The sequence below is a fragment of the Cupressus sempervirens genome, chromosome 4, assembly GCF_028749045.1.
Source record: "Cupressus sempervirens isolate cs-2001-9-10 chromosome 4, ASM2874904v1, whole genome shotgun sequence".
In the NCBI taxonomy this organism is placed as follows: domain Eukaryota; kingdom Viridiplantae; phylum Streptophyta; class Pinopsida; order Cupressales; family Cupressaceae; genus Cupressus; species Cupressus sempervirens.
In genome coordinates this window covers 553,143,982-553,157,780 of record NC_143121.1, presented here as the reverse complement: position 1 = coordinate 553,157,780, position 13,799 = coordinate 553,143,982, and the positions used below count along the sequence as shown (strand labels likewise).

General features: G+C 30.6%; 1 pseudogene; it reads right to left on the bottom strand.

The window, feature by feature from the left end:
* Positions 1 to 6,313: 6,313 nt before the first annotated feature.
* Positions 6,314 to 13,554, bottom strand: LOC149562380 (alpha-xylosidase 1-like; annotated as a pseudogene).
* Positions 13,555 to 13,799: the final 245 nt, after the last annotated feature.

Here is a 13,799-nt window from a genome sequence, read left to right as displayed (position 1 = left end):
GTGTGTGTGTGTGTGTGTGTGTGTGTGTGTGTGTGTGTGTGTGTGTGTGTGTGTGTGTGTGTGTGTGTGTGTGTGTGTGTGTGTGTGAGAGAGAGAGAGAGAGAGAGAGAGAGAGATAGAGAAGGAAGGGAGAGGAGAGAGAGAAAAGAGAGAGAGTGAAGAGAGAGAGAGAGGGGGGGTCATAATAGGTCCTAATAGTAATCTAAGGTCTTAAGGGATCATAATAGGTTCTATTACTAATCTAAGGTATTAAGGGGTTGTATTAGGTCTTATTAGTGATATGAGGTCTTAAGCTTAGTCGTAATAGGTCCTATTAGTAATCCAAGGTCCTAACCTAGGTCTTATTATGTCCTATTAGGTCTTATTAGTAATCTAAGGTCTTAAGGGGTCATAATAGGTCCTATTAGTAAACTAAGGTCATAAGGGGTCATAATAGGTCCTATTAGTAATCTAAGGTCTTAAGGGGTCCTATTAACTATTATTAGTAATCTAAGGTCTTAAGGGGTCATATAAGGTCCTATTAGGTCTTATTAGTAATCTAAGGTAAATTAATAGGTCATATTAGGTGAACTAATAGGTGTTAATATGTCCTATTAATAAGTCTTATAAATTAAAATAAATTTACACGTGTGTGTGCAGAAAATAAATTAAATGTACATGCATCAAAATAAATCAAATGTACACATGCATAGATAAAAAATAAATTAAATACATGCATCTAAAAATGAACGTTGAAAATTTCACATCTAAATATCTAAAACATTTAAACAAATGTATACAAATTAAATATATATGAGAGGAGATAAATGAGAGAGTGTGTGAGGAGAGAGAAAGTATGAGGAAAGAGAGTGAGGGGAGATAAAGAGGAGAGTGAGTGAGGGGAGAGAGTGAGGAAAGACAAATATAAGAGACAGTGGGGAGAGAGAGAGGAGAGAGAAAGTGATGCGAGAGGACATAGAGAGAGATTAAGGAGAGAGAAAGTGAGGGGAGAGAGAGTAATGAGAAAGTGAGGAAAGAGAGACTAAGAGGAGAGAAAGTGAGAGAAGAGAGAGTGAGGTGTGTGTGTGTGTGTGTGTGTGTGTGTGTGTGAGAGAGAGAGAGAGAGAGAGAGTGTGTGTGTGTGTGTGAGGAGAGAGAGAAAGTGAGAGAGAGATTAAAGAGAGAGAGAAAGTATATGAGAGAGAGAGAGAGAGAGAATTGTTTTAAATTGTTTTCTAGAAATCCTAGGTTTTTGTTTTTTTATTCATCTAGAGTTTTAAATCATTTTTTGTATTCTTGATCTAGCTAGTCCTATTTTTGTTTTTTGTTTTCTATCTACCTAGCATTTTATATTTCTAAACATATTATTTCCTCCAACTACAGGTTTAACTATGTTTTTTAAATATTTTCTAACATGTAAACATAAAACTAATCAACATATACTTAAAAATAACTAAATACCCATAAAAAATAACTAAATATTCATTAAAAACAACTAAAATTTTATAGGGTGAGGAAATTGTTAAGGGTAAGAGGAAGAGTCTAAAACATGAAACCCAGCAATCTCCTCAGCAAAATGTGGAATAGGCCACTGAATCTAAGAACCCAAAAAATAAGGAGGACAAAACCCTGGAGGAAAAAGAAAACACGAATGATGGAGATTTTAGCTACAATTTGGAAGGTTACCTGAATAGCAAGGAAAAAAGTGGGAAAGAGGATGAGGAAGAGAATAGTGAGGAGAATACAGAGATGGGAAATGTTGGTGATGAGGGAAACTAGAGTGACCATTTGAAAGAAGTAAGGGATGATAAAGAGGAGATGGAGCTAGCTAAGGAGGACCCCATAGAAAAGGTGGCATCTCCTGCCAGAGTAGATGTGGAGGAGGATAAAAATGACTCACCTCATAGAGATTCTATGCTCTCTTATTTGGACATTGCAAAACTAAAAGCTGATACAATGTTGCAAGATGACTCATGGTTGTATAATGAGTTAATAAGTCTCAAAAAGAGAGTGGAAAATATGCAGCAAAAATTAGGATATGGACTGAGTTAAGCTCAGTCAAATGGAAATCTAGGTGGGAAACATACCATTCAAACTCAAAGACTATGAACAAAACCTTCAGCTGCTTATCAAGGAAAGTGGTAATAAAATGGAATAGGTTACATCTAGTATCTGTGTTGCTGTTGCAAGTCTTGGAAAGCATACCAATGAAGAAATTATATTGTCAAGGGGTCCTAGTAAGAGAACCAAGTAGAGTTCCAAGAAGAGAGCTACGAAGGCTACTAGTGGATCGGCTACTGATTCCATTCAAGATACTATAGAGATTAGTAAAGAAGTGGTCAAAATGATCAAAGAGTTGCAATATCAACTTTTACTGGTCTTTGGTCTCTAGTTTTTGTTCTAGTCCCAGTCTTATTTACCAGTCCTAGTAAATGCTTTCTATTTTTGGTCATGATATCTGGTTTTTTATTAGTTGTTTAAACTAGGTTCCAGATCATTGCAAAACTTGAGTCATTTTTTGGATATTTTCTGTGGTTTCAAGTACCTGTAAAACTTGATTTTGATATTGTTTAAATAGTAGGTTTTAGGTCCTTGTAAAACCTAGTTGTGCTTCATGTTTTATCTTTTCTACTTTTGTTAAAGGGTTTCGAGGTCCCTTCAAAACCTATTTTTATTGTAATCTAAAACAACTAAAATTTCATTAAAAACAACTAAACATTCATCAAAAATAAAAATAAAAAATATTCACTAATATACAAAAGTGAAGAAAATGTACATACCAAGTATGTTGAATCATTGAAGGAGGTCAAAAATGGTAGACAAGAATGATGATGCAATCCAAGACGTCAGGAAGTTTTCTCTAAGCCCTTCCACCAAATCACAACAATAAAAATGAGAAGAAAAATGGTAAACTAATGCTTCTAAAGAATTTTTTGGTGGCAAAATAAGGGCTTCAAGCAAAGACTTGGAGGCTTTGAATGAGCCCTATCCTTTGCTCAAATCCCTATGTGGCAAGTGGGCCAAAGGGGCTTTGTGCAAAGCCCCTAACCACATGGCTTTTTTGGAAGCCCCGTGGAGGCTTCATTAAAATCCCTTGCTTCAAATAAAGCCTCTAAATTTTGGATTTCCCACATTTCATCTAATTTCTTCATGACAAAAAGTGGGAACCATTACTATGGCCTAACCTGTAGATATTGTGATCATGATACAGAGAAATAAGAAGAAAAGATAAGAACACAATAAATCCTAACCATGTCATTTTAGAGAGCACCATGTCAAAAGTAAAATGGATATTGTAGAGGTGCAAAGGGACATCACACAAAGAATAGTCCAAGGAGATCTAACCAAAGAATATCTAAATATTACTAACACAAACAAGAGAAAAGTAAATCTAGATGGACAAAAAAGAGCAAGAAACCTAACTCATTAAAGAGACAAGTGCACAAGATAGATTCACCAAAAGGATATGAATACCCAATGTATAGAAGGAAGAGTCACACATCAAGTTCACCAAAAAATTTAAGGGGAAATTGAAGTAATGAATTTTTTAATGTAAACTAGAAGAGGTGAGTTCATTAGTTGAACATCTTCACCCTAAGCCATTCAATACAAGAGAAAGAAGAGCTTCCAAACATAACTCTTAATATCACCTATGTTAGATTAGCACAAACCCAAATTATATCAAGGAATTATGCAAGTAATTCCTCTTTCATGCAATGATCATCAAAATTAATGTTACTAGATTGATTTGATTGGATTAATTACTTAAAAGCTAGATTGATTAATTTTCCTAGGGTTAATTGATTTAAATGTAGGAAACACATGTATGGCCCTATTAAAGAAAGAAATCGGATATGAGACATGAGGAAAAGAAAGAGAAAGTGACTAATCTGGAATATGTGTAGGGAAAGACACCTTTTTGCTTAGAAAATAGAAGAATAGAAACTATAAGACAAAAACTAAGACCAAATCTAAAATCAAAATAGATAACATAGAAACCTCAAAAACTAAAAATCTTTAGGTATAGGTTGACTTGGTCAACCTATATTGATATATGTTAGACCAATTAAAAGTATTCTTGGGATGTAGGAGAGCAGTCAGCCTCAAATTTTTTGAAAGCTTCAAATAATAGGATTCCAATTTTGAATTTGCAATTTTGAGAACACATTCCTATACACCAGAAAAATGAAATTATGTTTACGAGGGCAAGGATTTTATTGGTCAAGCCCTAGATTGATGAATCGACCTTGAAATTAAAATGTAACTGATAAAGGAAATTCTAGCAATTAGTAAATTGAATCTAATAATGAGGAATATAATTACCAATGTAGATGCAATCAAGTTTAGTATACAATAAAGTATGTTTATGTAATAGTGTTTATGTAATAGCCTTGACTCAACATAAAAACCAAAAGTAAACTATGTGATCAAAAAATCATAAATTAGAATGCCTATAATTTGGCTTGATGAAGAATTGAAGAATATGAATGAAGGAATGGAAGATCTCCTCCTTAGAACACAAATTCCTCTACCACCTTGATGGAAGAAGCTTGATGCAAGGAGATATTAGATCTTGATGGATTCTTGAAGAATGCTTGATATATGCCTTTACAAATCCTCTTTAGTGTGTATAATATGATTTCTTATTATCCCATATATGTTTGTTATGAAAATAAAGTTCTCAAGATCCCTTGTATACTAGATTTTGGATCGAAAACAAAGTTAGCCGACCATGTTGTATGTGTATGTGTATGTGTATGTGTATGTGTATGTGTATGTGTATGTGTATGTGTATGTGTATGTGTGTGTGTGTGTGTGTGTGCATGTGCATGTGTGTGTGTGTGTGTGTGTGTGTGTGTGTGTGTGTGTGTGTGTGTGTGTGTGTGTGCACATGTGTGTGTGTGTGTGTGTGTGTGTGTGTGTGTGTGTGTGTGTGTGTGTGTGTGTGTGTGTGTGTGTGTGTGTAATGTTCACATTACTTGTTTCCTTGTTTTTCTTAATTAATATAGGGGGCTCTATTATTACAATAATGGACTTTCATTGTTTAAATTTTACTTATGTCTAAATGGGGAACTTGATGTGTTTTGTGGTAATGTCATATAGGTTGGTAGGGTTGTATCGAGGTTTAGGGTGAATTTTTATTATCACTTATACTAGCACTCAGTAGTAGTAAAACTTTTTTCATGTTGTATATATGAGTTCAAGGAATAGACTTGATGATGGTTATTTGGGTATAGATAAAATAAGAAAAAATGAGAATTCCTCATACTTTCTTAGGTGTGTGTTTCATTATAGGTATTTTCTTGATAAGGTTGAGGACAAGAACCACTTATTCAAACTTTCTAAGATAGAAAATGGTTGAATGTAATTTAATAAAAGGAGACTGGAATGTAAGATGTTAATATACACAAAATGTCAGGTTAATAGGCATTTCCCATGATGTAATGATAGAAGAAACTAATTCTATATATGAAAAAGGCAAAAAGTATAATTGTAAATTATAAAATTTAATTTTGTGTTGTAACAAAGAGCCTACAGTTCTCTAGCCAAGGACTCGTAGTTAAAGTGGGATTTGTACTTTGATCTAAAATAAATAAATCTTGAGAAACACTCAAAGTTTTCTTAACCTTGTTCTTTCCTACCAACGTTTGCACCAAACAAAGTTGTACAATAACATACTTTTTAAAGTACATACTTTTAAATTCATTAATATTATAATATTATAAAAGATCAAGATTTTTGAAAGAAAATAAAATGCAAGAAAGCTATGATATGTCATTTCTTGAACACAAAGACTCATATAGTAATCAATTACATAAGCAAAATTTAGATCTTCATCTTAAATATCCAATTAAAATCAAAGAAATGAACATAAAATATTTACAATACCTATGCTTGAAATAAATATTAAACCAGTTTATAATTTATAATTTATTTATATTAAAAAACTATGGACATAAATTGACTTTCAAAATAAAAATTTAAATAATTAAATATTAACCTTAATTTCATGACTTATTACTTCTTCAAAAACAAAAAAAATTGATAAGTTATGTTTCAAATTTGAATTATAGAACGTATAATATTGAATTCTATTGTTATTACTAAATTCAATTTGTATAGTGTGCCAATATGCATCTTTTGTGCTTTCTTTATTTTTAATTAAGGAGTTAATATTTAGTGTTCTATAAATATCTCTATATAATTCTTAAAAGAATTAAATTATGTCAATATGTGGTATGTGATACTAGAATAACCCTTTTATACAATCATAAGGACATATTTAGCATGTTACTAATAGAAATTGAAGCTTTTATTTACATATCATAGGTGGCTAAGAACTATTTACATCCCATGTCATATTGAAGCTTTCTCCTATAGGCAAGTGCACATGAAAAAATAAAGGAAAAGAGGAAGGTCCTAAGACCACCACATATTTCACCACCCAACCTTGTTCTATAGCATACTTCCCCATTTGTACCTTAGATATGATTGTCACTTTTTTCCCATCTGACTCACCAAGAAAGTCAACATGAGTGGAAATTCCGTCTTGTAACTTCATCTCCACATCTTCACCATTATCTAAAAAGAGTTGACCTTTTTCCTTTGCCCTGGTATAATTTGAACCTTTTAGAAATGCTACCATCGAAGTAAATGGAGTTCTCCTAGCCTCTACAGTGGTTAATCCACCTTGTTGCATGGGAAGAATAATCCTGGATCACAAACATGAACATTAATAGTATCCATGGGGGCAACTAAATTCACATACTCAACCATAGAAATGAAGGCTTGTTTCATGTCATTCAAATCATACCAACTCCCTTTAGGAAAATAAGCAGTCACTCTAGTCATCGCTTTTTGCAAAATAGGGGAAACTAGGACACTTGGACCAATGAGAAATTGGATGCTTATACTATAGGTCTCATCATCCTCTGGGAAAGATAAAAATAGTGATCGTGCAATTTGGGCCCCTGTCGAATGTGCCTCATAGTTCAATGTATAAAAGTAAGGCAATAATTTGTAATGCAGCACCAATGCTTTGCGAGATGACTTAGCCACTGAGTCCCATAAATAAAGCTCTTGTCGTGGGTTATCAGAATTAGCATGGTTCCTACTAAAGGGATAAAATGCTCCTAATTGAATCCATCGTGCACACAACTCTTCATTAGTACCCCCATAAAATCCACATATATCTGCTCCAACCATTGGAATCCCAAACATCCCAAATCTCAATATAGTTGAAATGGAGTATCCAAGGTCCTCCCAAGAAGCGTGGTTATCACCAGTCCAATGTGTTGTATAAGATCCAAACCCAACAAATGTAGACCTTGACAAAATGAAGGGACACTTTTTTAAGATTTTTTGAAGAGCAACATGCGTAGCAATTACCTCTGATAATCTGTAGAGATTATGTGCATTATATTCAAGAATGTCATTATAGTGGATGCCACTTGTGGCGATAGACTTGGAGCCAAGTGAAGCATGTTTTCCAAAGGCGTTGATCTTATAATGGGGATCATCCCATTGTGTATTGTTGATCTCACTACAACAAAGAGAACAACTACTTGGAATTGGACATGTTTGATTATTTGGAATTGTGGATTTTCCAGTACAAAAGTTAGTTATTTCATTCATATCAATCCAGAGGCCATCCACAGGGACCATCATGTAGAACCGTGATATCTCATCCACCCAAAATGAAGTTGTTTTAGGGTTCAAAAAGTCGGGAAAGTAAAGAGCCTCTAGCCATACTTGGCCAACAAAGGGTTCACCATCATGCATTATGAAGACGTCTGAGGCCATCCCTCATTGAAAAGTGGCATATGTTGAACTCACATTGATTCCTACAATATAAAATATATAACAATTATATATCAAGTGAAAGAAAAAGGCACTAAATAAAATTGAATATTATTCATGAACTTACAATACAACATTTTAGAAAAATAATAATATATATATATATAGTCTCTTTCTATTAATTTAAATATAAAGTTACATATTCATTAAAAAAAAAAGTTGGGGTGTAGGACCATTGTGTCAAAGTCACATGGTATCAAGGCTGCAAGAGTCGTAACAATTGAGGGAGGAGGATCATGTCAATCATTAGAACCCTATACATCAATAGAATTTGAAAGTTAGTTTAGAAGAAACCACCCATTATCTTATTGTTTTTATCATTTTATTTTATTTTAAATAATCTATTGAATACTTTTAATATAAAACTGTATAATTAGTTAAATATATCGTATGTGTCTATCTTATCCCCACTTAAGGCACTATCTTTTTTAATATCAAACATTCCACTTCAATTCATTAGGCTAATCTACTTAACCTATTTTTCATGAATACAAAAAAATGTAAGAACTCCTCGCTATCCTTAAATGTTGGGAGATAAAGATAAAAGCCAAACATAGATGCTCTCTAATATTCATTTATATTACTTAAATTATATAAACTTTCCCTTGATTTAGGAATAAGGTTTAGGATTAAATTTGTAGAGGTGGCAACGTGTGAAAACTTTAGAAGATCAATGGTTGATTAAATGAATAATAATAAATTTTAAGGCTTGACAAAATCTCTCATTGTGTTGGTTAAGGATCTTTAGGAAAAAGGTTTAGAATTAAATTTGTAGAAGTGGAAATGTGTGAAAACTTTAGAAGATCAATGGTTGATTAAATGAATAATAATAAATTTTAAGGCTTGACAAAATCTCTCATTGTGTTGGTTAAGGATCTTTGCTCTTGTTTAGAGAGTTGAAATTTCTTAAAGAAGGAATAAAAGAATTTACATGTTTCTAATAAAATTTGAAAGGCTTGGAAATATGAAGGTGGTGGGAATATATTTTTTTAAGTTAAATTTGTTCATGTAATAAGTCTATAAATTCGAAAATTATATGTTATATTTTAATGCATACTTGGAAGGAAAATGAGTTATGTAAGGGGATAAGTCATTTTTATTTAGAAATATTAATATATTATTTAGTTTTGTTTATTTAAAATATTAAATTTTTAAAGTAAAGAAGAAATGTCATGTGATTAGAAAATGCATGTATTTCAACAATATATACAAATAATATAGGTAACAATAAATTAATTATATTCTTGTTAGGTATTGATATCATTTTGATAAATTATATATTTGGACAAGCAAATAAAATACTTGGGTCAATGATGACGACATATTTTTGACCATTGGCATGAATACGATCAGCAAAAGCATGTAACCTTTTTTCAAGAAAATTGATAGGATCTAATGTGAAGTCCTTTGCTCCATCCATGTAGTTGTCATCAGTCCACATTACATCCAAAGGTATTTGTGATTTGGTATAATTATCTACAACATATTCTATGTCTTCGACATTCTTATACCCGAATTTACATTGATGAAAACTTGTACACAACAATTATAAATTAAACGACATTAAAACCCATCATTTTAATCTTTTTTAAATAATTTCAAAACTCACTAAAAAATTATTGTTATAAAGAAAGAATGAAAATAATAATTTAATAGATAGATTATTATTATTATCATATTAATAGTATGTACACACTTAATATTATTCATTTCAACTTGCATTGAATTGTATTCATTACTCAAATTTAATGTAAAATTTTATCAAATATTTAAAAGTTACAATAGCTTATCTTTATTCTCATGCAAAATTCTCAATACAAAAATTTATCAAAATTTAAGTCAACTACAATTTCTAATTTTACAAAAATAAATATATTAAAATATTGACTTTTTATTTCTTTATCATATAACAAATAGACATGGTATAGTACATCAAACCAACAATAGTTTAACATTGATTAAATTAGTAAAGAAATCGAAACTTATATTAAAGTGAATGGTAACTAATCTAATATATAAGATATGGTAATTAATCTAATCTAAATTTATAAATATTTTAACCTAACTCTAGCTTTTCTCCATTTAGTTAATTAGTAATAATTATTTAAATTTACTCTAACATAGACATAAGTGATCTTACATTTCAAACTAAATTATATGGAACTCGAGAAGATGATAAAAGGAGGGGTCAAATGTAATATATCACTATAAAAATTTAACATAGGGGGAAAAAATTATAAATGTAAAACTTTCTCACCTTATATTGTTAAAATGCAATGTTGAAACAAGACATGTTATATTTGACCTTATATTCTACTTAGAAATAATGGTTTGTAAACTTCAAGAATTATATGAAAATTAATTGAACATCTCAATGTCAACTCTCATAAAAAAAAATTTAATACAGTATGTTAATTTTGATATTGGATCTACATGAAAAAATAAAATGAGTAGAGTGGGGCTCATAAAGACATACCAAAAGCCCAATAAGGCATAGCAGCTGGATATCCTATGAGAGTAGTGTATTGTTGAACTACATCCAATGAAGAAGTCCCTGCAAAGAAGTAGAAATCCAACATACCACCAATTATCTTGTATGTCAACATACTACCAGTATAGAACCATTGCTATTCAGTAATAGAACTCCATGAGAAACACCTCCCTTCCTTAAATCCATGTAAAAAGGATGTGACCCATACAAATCTGTGTATAGAATTGTAGGGCTCATATCAGTTGTATATAGAGTGTAAGATTGGTTGGGAAGAGTCTTAATTCCATTGGACTGTGTATTCTCCCCAAGTCCATATAGTGAAGCTGATATGGGAAGGTTGGTGGTCATCTCTAGATATTGATCTTTGAACACCACGTTTCCATAAGAGGAGTTGAAAAGGACATCCCCATTAGATTTGCGACTTATTGCAAACCCAAACGGATTCACAATGTAGGAGAAGATCAACTTGTCACCTAAGAACTCAAAGTAGTTAGATAACAGTTTAGATATTTTGGCTTCTTGTCTTCCCTGAAAATTAGGTACGTGTTCCCTATGAAGAATATTATAAGGCACTTCCCATCTCTTTTTCTTTGCATCAGTCATATGGACTCTCACTCGATCCTTCGTTTCATGTCTGCAGTGTAAAAAAAATTATGAGCTAACAAGAAAATATTAAACACATCCAAGGGGGTGTAAACAAGAAACACAAATCCTTACTAATGTCAAAGATTTTAAAATTTAAATAGATACAAAGATGAATTTAAATTATTTTTTTGTTTTATGGAACTATGTTGTGGGATCATTTTGTTATGTATTATTTATCAAAGTCCCAAGAATACAATGTTGCATGTTGTCGTGAAATATGAGCATGTTAGTATTTGATCTTAATTAGTATTTCTAAGATGACAAGGGACCAAATATGTTAAATATATTTTGTATTAGGTCAACCTTAAATATCTTAAACAAGATCAAAACTTGAGTTATAAAACTTTAATTTATAACAATAATTCAAATTCAAATTTGAAAAAAAAACTCCAAAACATATTTTTAAAAATATCGTTAGCCAAAACTAAATACCAATATCTAAATCTATGAGAGCATTAATTTACACATATTTGAACACACCATACATACTTAAAATTTTCAAATGCAATTGTTAAAATTGAGTATATTAAATTTCTTATAAATAAGAATTATAAATTGAGTATATTAAATTTCTTATAAATAAGAATTATAAAATGTGTACATTTAAAATAAACAAATAACTTCTTCATATAATTTCTAAAAACTATAAACAAATCAAAACTCATAGAATTAGTATATTTAATTCAAAAGAACCCAAAATGCATCAAAAATTAAGTCCAAAAATGTAACCTCACTTCACAAGAAAATGAAGATATAACATCATATAAATATATCACTTGATCGTTATTTAACATTAATTATCGATTATATATACCTAGCTAATAACTATCTTTAATAAATTCTTAAATAATAGAACATTGCATATTTTAAACATGAAAAGTTAATTTTTAAAAATTAAATTGCAACAATATAAAGTTGAAACGTGAATTCCAGCCCAAATCATTTAAAATTTTCAAACTAATATCACTCATTTGTGAAAGTGAGTAGCTTAAGTTCCAATTCACCCTAAGAATAAGAAGTCATACACAATGCATACAATAAGAAGTCGTGCATCATTATATTGATAAACAAATTTAAATAAATTGAAATGAGCTTAATATTTTTAGGGGAAAAAATATTAATTTTCTATTTCTTAAATTAAAGATGGGTCACTTGATTTGGTATTAAAAAATATATAGTATTTTGACATTATTGAAGCAAAATTTAGAATTAGAATTAGTAGAAAATATAATAATAATAATTACATTACATTTTTTGAAAGTAGAAAATAAAATCTAAAACATTTGTCATAAATGATCCAACAACATAATGAATTACTACAAAACAAAAAAATCTTACGTCCATACAAAAATGCAAATGCAACAATCAGTCATAATAAACAACCACAAAATAGCAAAAGATCACATCTTCCTTAAATATAAACAAACAACCCAAATCTTCAAAAACATATAAACTATACAAAATTTGGACTAATGACCCAAATCGAAGAAAAAAAGAAAAAAAAAACCATAACAAATTTATCAAAGCTTAAAGTATCCAATAACCTAAATCTTCAAAATAAACATACCATATTAATATTCCCAAACAATCTAAATTCAAATCTTAAATTAAAAAATACAACATATTTTAAAAACTAACTAATGATCCAATTGAAAATAACATACAAATTTCTTAATAAATAAATCTATACCAAAACTTAACAAACAATCCAAATCTAAATCTTTAAAGGGAAAAATGAAAACCATACCAAAAGTTAATAGACAACCAAAATCTTGAAAGTAAAAGATACAAAATTTATAACAATTTATATCAACACACTCAAAAGTTAAAGTATGTTAAACTATGAATATAAAGCATTAAAAATGAAAAAGATATGACTATCCAACTTAACAGTAGTATTGATAATACAATGGATGAATGCTGTTAAGTTGGACAGCATTGTATCTAATATCATATATTTCTAAGTAAGTTCATTTCTATGAATAAAATTATTTTTCCAATAAAAGAAAGAAAAAGAAAATATAATTGACAATACTTAAATCTTCAAACTAAAAACTAGAATCTTAAAAATAAAAGATACAACATAAAAATATACAAATCTCATAAAAAATTTATATTAAACAAACTTAAGATTCAAAATCTTTTAATAAAACATATATCTTCAATGTAAAATATGTTAACTAAAATCAGTAGCCAACTCAAATCTAAATCTGTAAAATGAGAAATATAAACCATACCCAAAGCCAGCAGACAACCCAGATCTTGAAAGTTCATAGCAATTTATATCAACACACCCAACAGCTAGTGAGCTAGTTAAAATATGATGAACTATGAATAGAAGAGAGAGCATCCTTGACGTAGAGTTGGAGAAGTGAGATATCAGGGCCATAAGTATGTGTGCTCTGGATGACCTCCAAGCATCCCATCAAGCTACCATCAGACCTCTTCTCAATGGAGATAAGACGATAACCACGGCCAACTACTTCCTCATCCCCATTATCGCCACAACTCAGTACACCACCCCGCACGATGAAGACACAAATTATTATTCCTAATAACAACCCTGCTGAATGCCCCATCTTTTTCTTTCAATGTAATTCCTGCTTCTTCTATCTCTATCTCTATATATACACACATGAAGCTATTGGGCAATGGCGATTGCTTTGTATTAAGAAGATAATTAATCAGTTGGTTTTGATTTGGCTGAGGACATGTGATAAAGCCCAATTGCCGTGAGTTTCTAAACATGGTAGTAAATTTGGTAGGATGGCTAACCACTAACGAAGAAAAGGAAGTTCCCTTGTCATCTTACACAGAGATATTT